This window comes from Bufo gargarizans, chromosome 8 (assembly GCF_014858855.1).
Source record: "Bufo gargarizans isolate SCDJY-AF-19 chromosome 8, ASM1485885v1, whole genome shotgun sequence".
Taxonomy (NCBI): domain Eukaryota; kingdom Metazoa; phylum Chordata; class Amphibia; order Anura; family Bufonidae; genus Bufo; species Bufo gargarizans.
In genome coordinates this window covers 127,795,900-127,812,768 of record NC_058087.1, presented here as the reverse complement: position 1 = coordinate 127,812,768, position 16,869 = coordinate 127,795,900, and positions in this window count along the sequence as shown.

The window sequence follows — 16,869 nt, the reverse complement described above, 5'->3', positions numbered from 1 at the left end:
GTCACCAAGTGCATTTAACCCTCAATGGTGTGGTTGTTTTTTGGCTAAAGCCTACATCAGGGTGAAGCTGTCACACCAAGTGCATTTAACCAGCAATAGTCTGTTCATTTTTTGGCCATATACTACATCAGGGGCAAGCTGCGCCCGTCACCAAGTGCATTTAACCCTCAGTAGTGTGGTTGGTCAAGCTGTGACACCAAGTGCATTTAACCAGCAATAGTCTGTTCAGTTTTTGGCCATATACTACATCAGGGGCAAGCTGCGCCCGTCACCAAGTGCATTTAACCAGCAATAGTGTGGTTATTTTTTGGCCATATCCCAGTCTAATTCTGTCACTAAATCCATACCGGTCACCCAGCGCCTAAATACTAGGCCTCAAATTTATATCCCGCTAAATCTCTCGTTACCGCTGTCCTGTTGTGGCTGGGAAAGTTATTTAGTGTCCGTCAAAGCACATTTTTTGTTCTGGGTTGAAGTACAATTCCCAATTTAGCAATTTCATAATTTAGTGGTTCCTGCTATATCAGAGCTATTTGAAATCTATCCCTAAAAGGGTATATAATATTCAAGGTGCACATAGGGTCATTCAGAATAACTTCACACACACGCTACTGTGCATTTCCAAGTCTAATTCTGTCACTAAATCCATACCGGTCACCCAGCGCCTAAATACTAGGCCTCAAATTTATATCCCGCTAAATCTCTCGTTACCGCTGTCCTGTTGTAGCTGAGAAAGTTATTTAGTGTCCGTCAAAGCACATTTTTTGTTCTGGGTTGAAGTACAATTCCCAATTTAGCAATTTCATAATTTAGTGGTTCCTGCTATATCAGAGCTATTTGAAATCTATCCCAAAAAGGGTATATAATATTCAAGGTGCACATAGGGTCATTCAGAATAACTTCACACACACGCTACTGTGCATTTCCAAGTCTAATTCTGTCACTAAATCCATACCGGTCACCCAGCGCCTAAATACTAGGCCTCAAATTTATATCCCGCTAAATCTCTCGTTACCGCTGTCCTGTTGTAGCTGGGAAAGTTATTTAGTGTCCGTCAAAGCACATTTTTTGTTCTGGGTTGAAGTACAATTCCCAATTTAGCAATTTCATAATTTAGTGGTTCCTGCTATATCAGAGCTATTTGAAATCTATCCCTAAAAGGGTATATAATATTCAAGGTGCACATAGGGTCATTCAGAATAACTTCACACACACGCTACTGTGCATTTCCAAGTCTAATTCTGTCACTAAATCCATACCGGTCACCCTGCGCCTAAATACTAGGCCTCAAATTTATATCCCGCTAAATCTCTCGTTACCGCTGTCCTGTTGTAGCTGGGAAAGTTATTTAGTGTCCGTCAAAGCACATTTTTTGTTCTGGGTTGAAGTACAATTCCCAATTTAGCAATTTCATAATTTAGTGGTTCCTGCTATATCAGAGCTATTTGAAATCTATCCCAAAAAGGGTATATAATATTCAAGGTGCACATAGGGTCATTCAGAATAACTTCACACACACGCTTCTGTGCATTTCCAAGTCTAATTCTGTCACTAAATCCATACCGGTCACCCAGCGCCTAAATACTAGGCCTCAAATTTATATCCCGCTGAATTTGAATACAATACATTGGGCCAAATAATATATTTGTTGTTGTGGTGAACCATAACAATGAGAAAAACATCTAGTAAGGGACGCGGACGTGGACATGGTCGTGGTGGTGTTAGTGGACCCTCTGGTGCTGGGAGAGGACGTGGCCGTTCTGCCACATCCACACGTCCTAGTGTACCAACTACCTCAGGTCCCAGTAGCCGCCAGAATTTACAGCGATATATGGTGGGGCCCAATGCCGTTCTAAGGATGGTAAGGCCTGAGCAGGTACAGGCATTAGTCAATTGGGTGGCCGACAGTGGATCCAGCACGTTCACATTATCTCCCACCCAGTCTTCTGCAGAAAGCGCACAGATGGCGCCTGAAAACCAACCCCATCAGTCTGTCACATCACCCCCATGCATACCAGGGAAACTGTCTCAGCCTCAAGTTATGCAGCAGTCTCTTATGCTGTTTGAAGACTCCGCTGGCAGGGTTTCCCAAGGGCATCCACCTAGCCCTTCCCCAGCGGTGAAAGACATAGAATGCACTGACGCACAACCACTTATGTTTCCTGATGATGAGGACATGGGAATACCACCTCAGCATGTCTCTGATGATGACGAAACACAGGTGCCAACTGCTGCGTCTTTCTGCAGTGTGCAGACTGAACAGGAGGTCAGGGATCAAGACTGGGTGGAAGACGATGCAGGGGACGATGAGGTCCTAGACCCCACATGGAATGAAGGTCGTGCCACTGACTTTCACAGTTCAGAGGAAGAGGCAGTGGTGAGACCGAGCCAACAGCGTAGCAAAAGAGGGAGCAGTGGGCAAAAGCAGAACACCCGCCGCCAAGAGACTCCGCCTGCTACTGACCGCCGCCATCTGGGACCGAGCACCCCAAAGGCAGCTTCAAGGAGTTCCCTGGCATGGCACTTCTTCAAACAATGTGCTGACGACAAGACCCGAGTGGTTTGCACGCTGTGCCATCAGAGCCTGAAGCGAGGCATTAACGTTCTGAACCTGAGCACAACCTGCATGACCAGGCACCTGCATGCAAAGCATGAACTGCAGTGGAGTAAACACCTTAAAACCAAGGAAGTCACTCAGGCTCCCCCTGCTACCTCTTCTGCTGCTGCCGCCTCGGCCTATTCTGCTGCTGCCGCCTCGGCCTCTTCCTCCGCCTCTGGAGGAACGTTGGCACCTGCCGCCCAGCAAACAGGGGATGTACCACCAACACCACCACCACCACCTCCGTCACCAAGCGTCTCAACCATGTCACACGCCAGCGTTCAGCTCTCCATCTCACAAACATTTGATAGAAAGCGTAAATTCCCACCTAGCCACCCTCGATCCCTGGCCCTGAATGCCAGCATTTCTAAACTACTGGCCTATGAAATGCTGTCATTTAGGCTGGTGGACACAGACAGCTTCAAACAGCTCATGTCGCTTGCTGTCCCACAGTATGTTGTTCCCAGCCGGCACTACTTCTCCAAGAGAGCCGTGCCTTCCCTGCACAACCAAGTATCCGATAAAATCAAGTGTGCACTGCGCAACGCCATCTGTAGCAAGGTCCACCTAACCACAGATACGTGGACCAGTAAGCACGGCCAGGGACGCTATATCTCCCTAACTGCACACTGGGTAAATGTAGTGGCAGCTGGGCCCCAGGCGGAGAGCTGTTTGGCGCACGTCCTTCCGCCGCCAAGGATCGCAGGGCAACATTCTTTGCCTCCTGTTGCCACCTCCTCCTTCTCGGCTTCCTCCTCCTCTTCTTCCACCTGCTCATCCAGTCAGCCACACACCTTCACCACCAACTTCAGCACAGCCCGGGGTAAACGTCAGCAGGCCATTCTGAAACTCATATGTTTGGGGGACAGGCCCCACACCGCACAGGAGTTGTGGCGGGGTATTGAACAACAGACCGACGAGTGGTTGCTGCCGGTGAGCCTCAAGCCCGGCCTGGTGGTGTGTGATAATGGGCGAAATCTCGTTGCAGCTCTGGGACTAGCCAATTTGACGCACATCCCTTGCTTGGCGCATGTGCTGAATTTGGTGGTGCAGAAGTTCATTCACAACTACCCCGACATGTCAGAGCTGCTGCATAAAGTGCGGGCCGTCTGTTCGCGCTTCCGGCGTTCACATCCTGCTGCTGCTCGCCTGTCTGCGCTACAGCGTAACTTCGGCCTTCCCGCTCACCGCCTCATATGCGACGTGCCCACCAGGTGGAACTCCACCTTGCACATGCTGGACAGACTGTGCGAGCAGCAGCAGGCCATAGTGGAGTTTCAGCTGCAGCACGCACGGGTCAGTCGCACTACAGAACAGCACCACTTCACCACCAATGACTGGGCCTCCATGCGAGACCTGTGTGCCCTGTTGCGCTGTTTCGAGTACTCCACCAACATGGCCAGTGGCGATGACACCGTTATCAGCGTTACAATACCACTTCTATGTCTCCTTGAGAAAACACTTAGGGCGATGATGGAAGAGGAGGTGGCCCAGGAGGAGGAGGAGGAGGAGGAGGAAGAGGGGTCATTTTTAGCACTTTCAGGCCAGTCTCTTCGAAGTGACTCAGAGGGAGGTTTTTGGCAACAGCAGAGGCCAGGTACAAATGTGGCCAGCCAGGGCCCACTACTGGAGGACGAGGAGGACGAGGATGAGGAGGAGGTGGAGGAGGATGAGGATGAAGCATGGTCACAGCGGGGTGGCACCCAACGCAGCTCGGGTCCATCACTGGTGCGTGGCTGGGGGGAAAGGCAGGACGATGACGATACGCCTCCCACAGAGGACAGCTTGTCCTTACCCCTGGGCAGCCTGGCACACATGAGCGACTACATGCTGCAGTGCCTGCGCAACGACAGCAGAGTTGCCCACATTTTAACATGTGCGGACTACTGGGTTGCCACCCTGCTGGATCCACGCTACAAAGACAATGTGCCCACCTTACTTCCTGCACTGGAGCGTGATAGGAAGATGCGCGAGTACAAGCGCACGTTGGTAGACGCGCTACTGAGAGCATTCCCAAATGTCACAGGGGAACAAGTGGAAGCCCAAGGCCAAGGCAGAGGAGGAGCAAGAGGTCGCCAAGGCAGCTGTGTCACGGCCAGCTCCTCTGAGGGCAGGGTTAGCATGGCAGAGATGTGGAAAACTTTTGTCAACACGCCACAGCTAACTGCACCACCACCTGATACGCAACGTGTTAGCAGGAGGCAACATTTCACTAACATGGTGGAACAGTACGTGTGCACACCCCTCCACGTACTGACTGATGGTTCGGCCCCATTCAACTTCTGGGTCTCTAAATTGTCCACGTGGCCAGAGCTAGCCTTTTATGCCTTGGAGGTGCTGGCCTGCCCGGCAGCCAGCGTTTTGTCTGAACGTGTATTCAGCACGGCAGGGGGCGTCATTACAGACAAACGCAGCCGCCTGTCTACAGCCAATGTGGACAAGCTGACGTTCATAAAAATGAACCAGGCATGGATCCCACAGGACCTGTCCGTCCCTTGTCCAGATTAGACATTAACTACCTCCCCATAACCATATATTATTGGACTCCAGGGCACTTCCTCATTCAATCCTATTTTTATTTTCATTTTACCATTATATTGCGAGGCGACCCAAAGTTGAATGAACCTCTCCTCTGCCTGTGTGCTAGGGCTAAATATATGCCAATGGACTGTTGCAGTGGTGGCTGACGTGAAGCCTCATTCTCTGCTATGACATGCAGACTAATTCTCTGCTGACATGAAGCCAGATTGTCTGTTACGGGACCTCTCTCCTCTGCCTGGGTGCTGGGCCTAAATTTATGACAATGGACTGTTGCAGTGGTGGGTGACGTGAAGCCTGATTCTCTGCTATGACATGCAGACTGATTCTCTGCTGACATGAAGCCAGATCCTCTGTTACGGGACCTCTCTCCTCTGCCTGGGTGCTAGGCCTGAATATATGCCAATGGACTGTTGCAGTGGTGGCTGACGTGAAGCCTCATTCTCTGCTATGACATGCAGACTAATTCTCTGCTGACATGAAGCCAGATTGTCTGTTACGGGACCTCTCTCCTCTGCCTGGGTGCTGGGCCTAAATTTATGAAAATGGACTGTTGCAGTGGTGGGTGACGTGAAGCCTCATTCTCTGCTATGACATGCAGACTGATTCTCTGCTGACATGAAGCCAGATTGTCTGTTACGGGACCTCTCTGCTCTGCCTGTGTGCTAGGCCTAAATATATGCCAATGGACTGTTGCAGTGGTGGCTGACGTGAAGCCTCATTCTCTGCTATGACATGCAGACTAATTCTCTGCTGACATGAAGCCAGATTGTCTGTTACGGGACCTCTCTCCTCTGCCTGGGTGCTGGGCCTAAATTTATGACAATGGACTGTTGCAGTGGTGGCTGACGTGAAGCCTGATTCTCTGCTATGACATGCAGACTGATTCTCTGCTGACATGAAGCCAGATCCTCTGTTACGGGACCTCTCTCCTCTGCCTGGGTGCTAGGCCTAAATATATGCCAATGGACTGTTGCAGTGGTGGCTGACGTGAAGCCTCATTCTCTGCTATGACATGCAGACTAATTCTCTGCTGACATGAAGCCAGATTGTCTGTTACGGGACCTCTCTCCTCTGCCTGGGTGCTGGGCCTAAATTTATGACAATGGACTGTTGCAGTGGTGGCTGACGTGAAGCCTGATTCTCTGCTATGACATGCAGACTGATTCTCTGCTGACATGAAGCCAGATCCTCTGTTACGGGACCTCTCTCCTCTGCCTGGGTGCTAGGCCTAAATATATGCCAATGGACTGTTGCAGTGGTGGCTGACGTGAAGCCTCATTCTCTGCTATGACATGCAGACTAATTCTCTGCTGACATGAAGCCAGATTGTCTGTTACGGGACCTCTCTCCTCTGCCTGGGTGCTGGGCCTAAATTTATGACAATGGACTGTTGCAGTGGTGGCTGACGTGAAGCCTGATTCTCTGCTATGACATGCAGACTGATTCTCTGCTGACATGAAGCCAGATCCTCTGTTACGGGACCTCTCTCCTCTGCCTGGGTGCTAGGCCTAAATATATGCCAATGGACTGTTGCAGTGGTGGCTGACGTGAAGCCTCATTCTCTGCTATGACATGCAGACTAATTCTCTGCTGACATGAAGCCAGATTGTCTGTTACGGGACCTCTCTCCTCTGCCTGGGTGCTGGGCCTAAATTTATGACAATGGACTGTTGCAGTGGTGGCTGACGTGAAGCCTGATTCTCTGCTATGACATGCAGACTGATTCTCTGCTGACATGAAGCCAGATCCTCTGTTACGGGACCTCTCTCCTCTGCCTGGGTGCTAGGCCTAAATATATGCCAATGGACTGTTGCAGTGGTGGCTGACGTGAAGCCTCATTCTCTGCTATGACATGCAGACTAATTCTCTGCTGACATGAAGCCAGATTGTCTGTTACGGGACCTCTCTCCTCTGCCTGGGTGCTGGGCCTAAATTTATGACAATGGACTGTTGCAGTGGTGGCTGACGTGAAGCCTGATTCTCTGCTATGACATGCAGACTGATTCTCTGCTGACATGAAGCCAGATCCTCTGTTACGGGACCTCTCTCCTCTGCCTGGGTGCTAGGCCTAAATATATGCCTATGGACTGTTGCAGTGGTGGCTTACTGTAAGCCTCATTCTCTGCTATGACATGCAGACTAATTCTCTGCTGACATGAAGCCAGATTGTCTGTTACGGGACCTCTCTCCTCTGCCTGGGTGCTGGGCCTAAATTTATGACAATGGACTGTTGCAGTGGTGGCTGACGTGAAGCCTGATTCTCTGCTATGACATGCAGACTGATTCTCTGCTGACATGAAGCCAGATCCTCTGTTACGGGACCTCTCTCCTCTGCCTGGGTGCTGGGCCTAAATTTATGACAATGGACTGTTGCAGTGGTGGCTGACGTGAAGCCTCATTCTCTGCTATGACATGCAGACTAATTCTCTGCTGACATGAAGCCAGATTGTCTGTTACGGGACCTCTCTCCTCTGCCTGGGTGCTGGGCCTAAATTTATGACAATGGACTGTTGCAGTGGTGGCTGACGTGAAGCCTGATTCTCTGCTATGACATGCAGACTGATTCTCTGCTGACATGAAGCCAGATCCTCTGTTACGGGACCTCTCTCCTCTGCCTGGGTGCTGGGCCTAAATTTATGAAAATGGACTGTTGCAGTGGTGGGTGACGTGAAGCCTCATTCTATGCTATGACATGCAGACTGATTCTCTGCTGACATGAAGCCAGATTGTCTGTTACGGGACCTCTCTCCTCTGCCTGTGTGCTAGGCCTAAATATATGCCAATGGACTGTTGCAGTGGTGGCTGACGTGAAGCCTCATTCTCTGCTATGACATGCAGACTAATTCTCTGCTGACATGAAGCCAGATTGTCTGTTACGGGACCTCTCTCCTCTGCCTGTGTGCTAGGCCTAAATATATGCCAATGGATTGTTGCAGTGGTGGCTGACGTGAAGCCTCATTCTCTGCTATGACATGCAGACTGATTCTCTGCTGACATGAAGCCAGATTGTCTGTTACGGGACCTCTCTCCTCTGCCTGGGTGCTAGGCCTAAATATATGCCAATGGACTGTTGCAGTGGTGGCTGACGTGAAGCCTCATTCTCTGCTATGACATGCAGACTAATTCTCTGCTGACATGAAGCCAGATTGTCTGTTACGGGACCTCTCTCCTCTGCCTGGGTGCTGGGCCTAAATTTATGACAATGGACTGTTGCAGTGGTGGCTGACGTGAAGCCTGATTCTCTGCTATGACATGCAGACTGATTCTCTGCTGACATGAAGCCAGATCCTCTGTTACGGGACCTCTCTCCTCTGCCTGGGTGCTAGGCCTAAATATATGCCAATGGACTGTTGCAGTGGTGGCTGACGTGAAGCCTCATTCTCTGCTATGACATGCAGACTAATTCTCTGCTGACATGAAGCCAGATTGTCTGTTACGGGACCTCTCTCCTCTGCCTGGGTGCTGGGCCTAAATTTATGACAATGGACTGTTGCAGTGGTGGCTGACGTGAAGCCTGATTCTCTGCTATGACATGCAGACTGATTCTCTGCTGACATGAAGCCAGATCCTCTGTTACGGGACCTCTCTCCTCTGCCTGGGTGCTAGGCCTAAATATATGCCTATGGACTGTTGCAGTGGTGGCTTACGTGAAGCCTCATTCTCTGCTATGACATGCAGACTAATTCTCTGCTGACATGAAGCCAGATTGTCTGTTACGGGACCTCTCTCCTCTGCCTGGGTGCTGGGCCTAAATTTATGACAATGGACTGTTGCAGTGGTGGCTGACGTGAAGCCTGATTCTCTGCTATGACATGCAGACTGATTCTCTGCTGACATGAAGCCAGATCCTCTGTTACGGGACCTCTCTCCTCTGCCTGGGTGCTGGGCCTAAATTTATGACAATGGACTGTTGCAGTGGTGGCTGACGTGAAGCCTCATTCTCTGCTATGACATGCAGACTAATTCTCTGCTGACATGAAGCCAGATTGTCTGTTACGGGACCTCTCTCCTCTGCCTGGGTGCTGGGCCTAAATTTATGACAATGGACTGTTGCAGTGGTGGCTGACGTGAAGCCTGATTCTCTGCTATGACATGCAGACTGATTCTCTGCTGACATGAAGCCAGATCCTCTGTTACGGGACCTCTCTCCTCTGCCTGGGTGCTGGGCCTAAATTTATGACAATGGACTGTTGCAGTGGTGGCTGACGTGAAGCCTCATTCTCTGCTATGACATGCAGACTAATTCTCTGCTGACATGAAGCCAGATTGTCTGTTACGGGACCTCTCTCCTCTGCCTGGGTGCTGGGCCTAAATTTATGACAATGGACTGTTGCAGTGGTGGCTGACGTGAAGCCTGATTCTCTGCTATGACATGCAGACTGATTCTCTGCTGACATGAAGCCAGATCCTCTGTTACGGGACCTCTCTCCTCTGCCTGGGTGCTGGGCCTAAATTTATGAAAATGGACTGTTGCAGTGGTGGGTGACGTGAAGCCTCATTCTCTGCTATGACATGCAGACTGATTCTCTGCTGACATGAAGCCAGATTGTCTGTTACGGGACCTCTCTCCTCTGCCTGTGTGCTAGGCCTAAATATACGCCAATGGACTGTTGCAGTGGTGGCTGACGTGAAGCCTCATTCTCTGCTATGACATGCAGACTAATTCTCTGCTGACATGAAGCCAGATTGTCTGTTACGGGACCTCTCTCCTCTGCCTGTGTGCTAGGCCTAAATATATGCCAATGGATTGTTGCAGTGGTGGCTGACGTGAAGCCTCATTCTCTGCTATGACATGCAGACTGATTCTCTGCTGACATGAAGCCAGATTGTCTGTTACGGGACCTCTCTCCTCTGCCTGGGTGCTAGGCCTAAATATATGCCAATGGACTGTTGCAGTGGTGGCTGACGTGAAGCCTGATTCTCTGCTATGACATGCAGACTGATTCTCTGCTGACATGAAGCCAGAGCCTCTGTTACGGGACCTCTCTCCTCTGCCTGGGTGCTGGGCCTAAATATATGCCAATGGACTGTTGCAGTGGTGGCTGACGTGAAGCCTGATTCTCTGCTATGACATGCAGACTGATTCTCTGCTGACATGAAGCCAGATCCTCTGTTACGGGACCTCTCTCCTCTGCCTGGGTGCTGGGCCTAAATTTATGACAATGGACTGTTGCAGTGGTGGCTGACGTGAAGCCTGATTCTCTGCTATGACATGCAGACTGATTCTCTGCTGACATGAAGCCAGATCCTCTGTTACGGGACCTCTCTCCTCTGCCTGGGTGCTGGGCCTAAATTTATGAAAATGGACTCTTACAGTGGTGGGTGACGTGAAGCCTGATTCTCTGCTATGACATGAAGACTGATTCTCTGCTGACATGAAGCCAGATTGTCTGTTACGGGACCTCTCTCCTCTGCCTGGGTGCCGGGGCCTAAATATCTGAGAATGGACTGTTCCAGTGGTGGGTGACGGGAAGCCAGATTCTCTGCTATGGAACCTCTCTCCAATTGATTTTGGTTAATTTTTATTTATTTAATTTTTATTTTAATTCATTTCCCTATCCACATTTGTTTGCAGGGGATTTACCTACATGTTGCTGCCTTTTGCAGCCCTCTAGCCCTTTCCTGGGCTGTTTTACAGCCGTTTTAGTGCCGAAAAGTTCGGGTCCCCATTGACTTCAATGGGGTTCGGGTTCGGGACGAAGTTCGGATCGGGTTCGGATCCCGAACCCGAACATTTCCGGGATGTTCGGCCGAACTTCTCGAACCCGAACATCCAGGTGTTCGCTCAACTCTAGTCAACAATCAACACGGAAATCAGCCATCCCTCCCAGGACAACAGACAACACCATGTTTGAATCTTAATCCGTAGCAAAAAAAAATATAAAAAAATGTAATTAAAATTTTTCATTAGGTTCATCAATAAGTCCAGTACAATTTTTAGTGCACAAGACCTTTTGACAAGGGAAGGCCCCAAATTTTTTTTTGTGGGGTATCCAGAATTATTTCTAAATAAATTTGATATTAGTTCTCAGTCTTATGAATTGAGCTCTTTTAATAATAATAAAGTTTTTGTTCCTAATGATTTAATTGGCTGTATACAAATATTAATAATTTGTATTCTTCTAACACAAAATTATTATTTCTTTATTTTAAATAGTATTAATCAGTCAATTTTAAAAATAATGTATTTATGTTGAAAGTAGCTATTTCTTGTACTTATAGATGAAACTTGCTGAGTGAGTCAGGGCTATGTGTAGACATTAAACTGCAACATTAACTAACCATATGCCTGCTGCTGGTTTGTCAAGATGATTTGGAGATTGGTGTAGGCCTTATAATCCACCGTTAACAATAAATGCTGATATCATCCAATTGCTTAATAATTATGTGTAGGCCATATACTCAACGATTATCAAGGACTACTGCTATTATCAATATGCATTGAAGTTTTGTGTAGGACAAATAATGTCCCTTTTATATGTACCTGCAGGTGATGCTTGTCAGTCTACTGATGAGTTTGTGATGGAGTATAGGGACCTTACTGTAACCTAATGTTTAGAAATTAATAAGAAAACTTAAATTAATCAAATAACAACAAACACACAATATATATTAACAATTAAAACAGTATATAAAACAGAAAAATATAAAATAAATTAACAATTTGCCTTAAGGCAATGCCTTTAACCACCTCCCGACCGCCTAACGCGCCGATGCGTCCGGGAGGTGGTTGATTTGTTCCTCCTGGACGCATCGGGGGCCGGCATTTCGCAGCAGAGTATTTAGTCAGCAACCTGCCGGCCACGATCATTGGCTGGCAGGTTGCTGATTTTCAAAAAAAACAATCAGCAGCCACTTAACCCATCATATTAGTAAATATGATGGGGTTATATGGCTGCTGTGCTCCTCTGCTCCTTCTTTTGGTCGGTTGGTTCCAGCAGAGGAGCAGAGGAGCACACATCACTGTGAGTACCCACTACACCACACTTAGCCCCCAGATCACCCCTATTAACCCTTTGATCACCCCCTTCTTGCCCCTGTCAATCACTAGTGAAAGGAAAAAAGTGATCAGTGCAAACTGTCACTTTTTTTTTTCACTGGTATTGACCGTTAGGTTTCAGTATAGTTTAGGCCCCTTGGTTAGGTAGTTTAGGGATCGGTTAGCGCCCAGCCCACCGCACCGCAGTCCGTTATTCGCTGATTAGCGTATCGCTAATCAGCATTTGTACTTTTATAGTATCTGCAAGTGATCAAAACTGATCACGGTCAGATCTATAATTGTATTAGTGTCACTTTAGTTCTCCCTCCACCCAAAACGCTGTGTTTGCCTGATCAGGCCTGATCGGTCGCCCACATGTGCGTTCGCCCACGCCCGCCCCACCGCAGTGACAAAAAAAAAATTTTTTTTTTGATCGCTGCACATTCACTTTACACGCACTGCGGCGATAAAAAAAAAATCAGTTTTGATATTTTTTATCAACCGCAGCGGCCTCCGGTACTTCGCTAGCCTCCCCTTTGTAAGACAGGCTTGCTTTTTTTTTCTTAGGTAGTCTCAGGGAATACCTCTAAATTTAGTTGCCCACATGTCAAACTGGGGGTATTCCTCTGAAGAGGCCTACAGGCTTCTGACCCAGTCGGATGAGGAGTGGGAATCCTCATCTGATGAATCCAGCGGGTCAGAATACGAACCTGTAGAAAGCAGTGGCTCTCTGACCCAAAGTTCGGACGAGGAGGTTGAGGTCCCTGATAGCAGCAGGCGTACCCGGCCCCGTGTCGCTAGACCGCAGGTTGCGCAGGATCCGCTTCAAGAGCAGCAGAGTGGGGCTGGTGCTGTCGGATTACGTGGTGAGGCATACACCAGCAGCCCAGCCTTTCCTGGACCTAGTACCAGCACTGCCGTAGAACATGGTGTAGTAGCGAGCACCAGAAGGGCAGTTGAAGCTGGTACGGTGGCACGTGCAGTAGTGACCCCGTCGCAGCCACCGCAAAGACGTGCCCGTAGAGCCCCTAGAATCCCAGAGGTGCTGGCAAACCCTGATTGGCAGTCCCCAACTTCAGCCGCACCTGTAGCTCCCCCTTTCACCGCCCAGTCTGGAGTTCGGGTTGAGACAGCTCAGATCGGTTCGGCCCTGGGATTTTTTGAGCTGTTCTTGACTGCGGAGCTCTTAGACTTAGTTGTGGCAGAGACAAACCGGTATGCCACACAATTTATAACCGCTAACCCGGGAAGCTTTTATGCCCAGCCTTTCCGGTGGAAACCAGCCCAAGTTTCCGAAATTAAAACTTTTTTGGGCCTCCTCCTCAACATGGGTCTAACTAAAAAGCATGAATTGCGGTCATATTGGTCCACGAACCCGATTCATCACATGCCCATGTTCTCTGCTGCTATGTCCAGGACACGATTTGAGACCATCCTGCGTTTCCTGCACTTTAGTGATAACAGCACCTCCCGTCCCAGAGGCCACCCTGCTTTTGACCGGCTCCACAAAATTCCGGCCCCTCATAGACCATTTCAACCTGAAATTTGCAGATATGTATACCCCAGAGCAAAACATCTGCGTAGACGATTCCCTTATACATTTTACCGGGCGCCTTGGCTTCAAACAATACATCCCAAGCAAGCGCGCCCGGTATGGGGTCAAATTGTATAAGCTCTGTGAAAGGGCCACAGGCTATACACACAAATTTCGTGTCTATGAGGGAAAAGATCAGACCCTGGAGCCGGTCGGTTGCCCTGACTACCTGGGGAGCAGTGGGAAGATAGTCTGGGACTTGGTGTCACCCTTATTCGGCAAGGGGTACCATCTTTATGTGGACAATTTTTACACAAGTGTGGCCCTCTTTAGGCATTTGTTTCTAGAACGGATTGGCGCCTGTGGTACCGCGCGAACTAGTCGCGCGGGCTTCCCCCAACGGCTCATTAGCACCCGTCTTGCAAGGGGGCAGAGGGCCGCACTGTGTAACGAAGAACTGCTCGCGGTGAAATGGAGAGACAAGCGTGACGTTTACATGCTCTCCTCCATTCAAGCAGACACGACAATACAAATTGAGCGAGCAACCCGTGTCATTGAAAAGCCCCTCTCAGTCCACGACTATAACCTTCACATGGGAGGGGTGGACTTCAATGACCAGATGTTGTCTCCGTATTTAGTTTCCCGCAGAACCAGACGCTGGTATAAGAAGGTGTCTGTATATTTAATTCAATTGGCTCTGTACAATAGTTTTGTTCTCTACAGTAAGGCTGGGAGAACTGGATCCTTCCTCAAATTTCAGGAAGAGATCATCGAGAACCTCCTGTATCCAGGAGGTTCCGTGGCCCCATCCACCAGTGTAGTTAGCCGTCTACACGAGCGACATTTCCCCAATGTCGTTGCTGGTACCTCAACCCACCCGTCACCCCGAAAAAGATGTCGTGTCTGTAGCAGGAGTGGAATAAGGCGTGACACCCGCTATTTCTGTCCTGACTGTCCTGACCACCCTGCCCTATGCTTAGGGGAGTGTTTCCGGAAGTACCACACACAGGTACACCTAGCATAGGGATCATTTCACCAGGACAGGCACACAGGGCTATTAGGGCCCATTCACTCACAGCTGCTGCAAACGTCTCCTTTCACATGGGACAAAGTGCATAACGCACTTCACCACATCTTTGGGCGCTTTGCGCTTTGCACATTGACCCATGGGGAAGGAGAGGTTTGTTCTATAAAGGTAAAAAAAAAAAAAAAAACACCAGTAAGCAAACACGTTAATGTTTAGTTCAAAAAGTTAAAGTTTACATGTTCTGTTCCAAAGTTGGCCTGGTTTTTTCTTTTTTTACCTTCCAGGTGGACCAACCGATCTACTAGCTGCAGCACCGATGTGCATTCTGACAGAAGCATTACATTTTACAAGATTACACGCAAGTCGGTGTATGCGGCGCTGCAAGACGGGATTTTCTCCTCTGCAGTGACAGATACATTTGCCAAGGCATACGAGCTGAGGAGGAGGCGGCATTCCTATGCTTTGGCAAACACTTTGTATATATATAAAAAAAAAAAAAAAAAAAAAAAAAAAAAAAAAAAATCCCGGCAATGATTTATTCATCCACATCGATTGATGCGAATGGAGAAATCTGGTTTGCCAGGGCATACAAGCTAAGTGGGTATGGATGTATGGCGGAGCTCCTATGTCCTGGCAGACGCCTTTCCCCTCCATTTTTTTTTTTGGCAAAGATTTTTTCATCCACATTGATCGATGCGAATGAAGAAATCTGTGCTGTTCATTTTTTTCTTTCAGCCCAGAGGCTGAACGGAAAAAAAAATCTCATTACCTGTATGCTCAATATAAGGAGAATAGCAGAAACTCCTAATGCTGGCCATACATGTAATGATTGCGGAGACCCTCAAATGCCAGGGCAGTACAAACACCCCACAACTGACCCCATTTTGGAAAGAAAACACCCCAAGGTATTTGCTGAGGGGCATATTGAGTCCATGAAAGATTTAAATTTTTGTCCTAAGTTAGCGGAAAGTGAGACTTTGTGAGAAAAAACTAAAAAAAATCAATTTCCGCTAACTTATGCGAAAAAATTTTTTTCTATGAACTTGCCAGGCCCCTCATTGGATACCTTGGGGTGTTTTCTTTCCAAAGTGGGGTCACATGTGGGGTATTTATACTGCCCTGGCTTTTTAGGGGCCCTAAAGTGTGAGAAGAAGTCTGGGATCCAAATGTCTAAAAATGCCCTCCTAAAAGGAATTTGGGCACCTTTGCGCATCTAGGCTGCAAAAAAGTGTGACACATCTGGTATCGCCGTACTCAGAAGAAGTTGGGGAATGTGTTTTGGGGTGTCATTTTACATATACCCATGCTGGGTGAGAAAAATATCTTGGTCAAATGCCAACTTTGTATAAAAAAATGGGAAAAGTTGTCTTTTGCCAAGATATTTCTCTCACCCAGCATGGGTATATGTAAAATGACACCCCAAAACACATTCCCCAACTTCTCCTGAGTACGGCGATACCAGATGTGTGACACTTTTTTGATGCCAAGGTGGGCAAAGGGGCACATATTCCAAAGTGCACCTTTCGGATTTCGCAGGCCATTTTTTACACATTTTGATTGCAAAGTACTTCTCACACATATGGGCCCCTAAATTGCCAGGGCAGTATAACTACGCCACAAGTGACCCCATTTTGGAAAGAAGACACCCCAAGGTATTCCGTGAGGGGCATGGCGAGTTCCTAGAATTTTTTATTTTTTGTCGCAAGTTAGTGGAATATGAGACTTTGTAAGGAAAAAAGAAAAAAAAAAATCATCATTTTCCGCTAACTTGTGACCAAAAAAAAAAAATTCGAGGAACTCGCAGTGCCCCTCACGGAATACCTTGGTGTGTCTTCTTTCCAAAATGGGGTCACTTGTGGCGTAGTTATACTGCCCTGGCAATTTAGGGGCCCAAATGTGTGTGAAGTACCTTGCAATCAAAATGTGTAAAAAATGGCCTGCGAAACCCGAAAGGTGCACTTTGGAATATGTGCCCCTTTGCCCACCTTGGCAGCAAAAAAGTGTGACACATCTGGTATCGCCGTACTCAGGAGAAGTTGGGGAATGTGTTTTGGGCTGTCATTTTGCATATACCCATGCTGGGTGAGAAAAATATCTTGGTCAAATGCCAACTTTGTATAAAAAAATGGGAAAAGTTGTCTTTTGTCAAGATATTTCTCTCACCCAGCATGGGTATATGTAAAATGACA